This window comes from Saccopteryx bilineata, chromosome X (assembly GCF_036850765.1).
Source record: "Saccopteryx bilineata isolate mSacBil1 chromosome X, mSacBil1_pri_phased_curated, whole genome shotgun sequence".
Lineage (NCBI taxonomy): Eukaryota > Metazoa > Chordata > Mammalia > Chiroptera > Emballonuridae > Saccopteryx > Saccopteryx bilineata.
This window is the reverse complement of record NC_089502.1, coordinates 101,058,893-101,061,948: the sequence shown is the minus strand read 5'-3', so window position 1 is coordinate 101,061,948 and position 3,056 is coordinate 101,058,893.

Sequence of the window (3,056 nt, the reverse complement as noted above, 5' to 3'; positions counted from 1 at the left end):
GAACACAGCAGGTGATTCTTTAGAGGAAAAGAAAGCTACCTTTCTCCCCAACTATTTTCATCACAACAATTTTGCCTGTCAATCTCTCTTTTTCTTAATTTCTTTTCTCTCTCCCATCACTGACACTCTCCCCCCCCCCACACACACACACCATTGATGCCAGAAAGAAGTATTTGTTGAGAGTTGAAGGGTAGAAAACTAATTTTGGGCAGGGACAATTCTTAGTAAAAAAAAAAATTCTTTTCCCTTAAGATAAGGACACACACATACTTACTTTCAAATAGTGAGAACGATTATTGCAGTTGTGTGCCTGCATCCAGTATTAACACCACACCATGAAGGTTCTAAGACAGAACCCTTTTCACTCTCTCTAAACATCATCACCTCAGGTGTACTATCAGTTCTACTCTCTCCCACTCCCATTTTACCCCTACACATGTCGGTGACCTGTCACATCAAATTCTACCAACTTCTTTCTGTATAGCATTAGAGCAATCTTTTTCACTCATTAATCTGAGCTCAGTTTAGATCCTTGGCAGTTCAGGACTGGATGGCTGCTTCTCTTAAGCTTTTTCCCCATGGATAAGCTATAGTAAGTCAAAGATTCTAAAAAGATCCATTTTTTTAATCCTCCTTCAAATTGCCCTCGATCTCTTAATATATTTTCAGACCCACAAACATTCCACTCTTGCCAGTCTAAGAAGATTTTTCTCTCATCTCCTCCATTCCCCTAGTCATTAATCATTAGTTAGAATTTCAAATTAGGAATTCCATTATTATGTTGAGTCTATGAAAGCCAAATGACCCATTATGCACTGAATCTAAATGTATAGACAGGTGGTTAAGCAGGTCCAGCTAACAGCATTGGCAGAAGCCTTGGCAATGCTTACCTAAAATTAGAGGTTGCAGCAAAAAATCAAGAAAGAATCATGATTTCACAAATTACCCCAATTAACTCTACAAGCCCAAGAGGAACAAAATAGATTTTGTAGATACTTTCAGAACCAAGTACACTGCCAGAAATAATATTTCTCACTAGTTGGTTTTATCATATCCCCTCAATACTCAAACAATCTTTATTGGCTCCCAATTACCTTTAAATAAAATGTTGAAATGTTTCAGTCTGACATTCAAAGCTTTTTACATCTCCCTTTCTTCATACATCTTACTCTGCTCTAACTTCATTTCTCTTAAGTCCTTGGTATGGTTCCTCTACCTCAGTCAGTCTGGCTTACACTCACCACGAGTTTTTAATTCTTTACTCTCTCCTTGCCTGTAACACCCTTCTACTTCCTTCCTGCTAATCTATATTAACTCTATCATTAAAGGTCAACTCCAAGATATGCTCCTCCCAAGAAGTTTTCCCTGATTCACTCACAATATCACTGATACTTTATACTAGAACAGACTTTAAAGCTAGTTGATCAAGTTCAACTTTACCTCACCCTCATTTTTCATATAAAACAACACATGAGACCCAAAGAGATGAAATGATTTGTATAAGGTCAGGCTGTGAGTTTAGTGGTAGAAAATCTGAAGACAGACTTCCTGACTTTCTTTGCAGTTTTCTTTGCACACTGTTACAATTTGTCCCCAATATCCCCCCCACACACACACACAAGTACAAAGTGTGGTGTCATAATCATAACTGACATATGTGTTTGGATTATTTTTCACCTGTATTTGGCTAATGTCAACCACCAAGTTCTAATAATTCTTGAAGGAATAAATCATGTCTAATATTTCTCCCCCCTCTTCTCTTTTCTCATGGCATCTAAAAGGACTATATACCTCAGACTGGCAATAAGTGCATCTTAACTGCGGACTGCTTAACTTCAAGAAAATATAAAAACAGAACCAATAGAACAAGTACACTCTGGATGGATTATTTTATTACATACATATTCAAAAAGTTTTTCTAAAAGGGACCTCTATAGTGAGCTTGATTACAGATTGTTAACTACCAAGGGAGGGGAGAGAAAGAACACTCAGAACCTTCAAGGTAAAAAGTATAAGAATAACAGCTCTTCTTACAAGCTCAAAAGATACAAGGGCAATGAAGCAGACCGTCCACTTTGCAATTCAGAGAATTTACACAGTCCGTGTCTCACAACCCCTAACTCAGCACTACAGTCTTGTCTTCCTCATTTGAGTAACATAAATTCTAAATATCTGTTTCACCACTAATTATCTCCATGACCTAAGACACATCACTTAATCTCACTAGACTTGTGTTCCCTTATCTGTAAAAGGATAGAGGGTGGGATGTAGAATAAAAGTCCACATTTGTTGTGGTGAAGCTCAAGATAATATATAAGAATATTTAAAAATCAAAAGGCATTATATAAGTGCAAGTTATTAACTTTTTAACTCTCAATTTTGTTTTAGTCAAATCCTGGGAGACTAGAGCAAGTGAAGTATAACAAGTTTACATGTTAATCCCATCTAAATTAATTGTTTGAATTATCTGCCTTCTCTATAAATATTGTTGCTCATCCCATCACTTTATTTTATTTTATTTTATTTGCATTTTTCTTAAGCTGGAAACAGGGAGAGACAGTCAGACAGACTCCCACATGCGCCCGACTGGGATCCACCTGGCACGCCCACTATAGGGCGAGGCTCTGCCCACCAGGGGGCGATGCTCTGCCCATCCTGGGCGTCGCCATGTTGCAACCAGAGCCACTCTAGTGCCTGGGGCAGAGGCCACAGAGCCATCCCCAGCGCCCGGGCCATCTTTGCTCCAATGGAGCCTTGGCTGCGGGAGGGGAAGAGAGAGACAGAGAGGAAGGCGCAGCGGAGGGGTGGAGAAGCAAATGGGCGCTTCTCCTGTGTACCCTGGCCGGGAATCGAACCCAGGTCCTCTGCACGCTAGGCTGACGCTCTACCGCTGAGCCAACCGGCCAGGGCCATCACTTTATTTTATTTAGTAAAATATTATAAAGGTTGTTATTTTAGTTTTGTACATTGCCAAGGTGGCAGAAGGCGGGGGGGGGGGGTGACAACTGCTAAGACTCAAGAAATGCACTTATTCCATAAATTGCTCTAAAATGGAA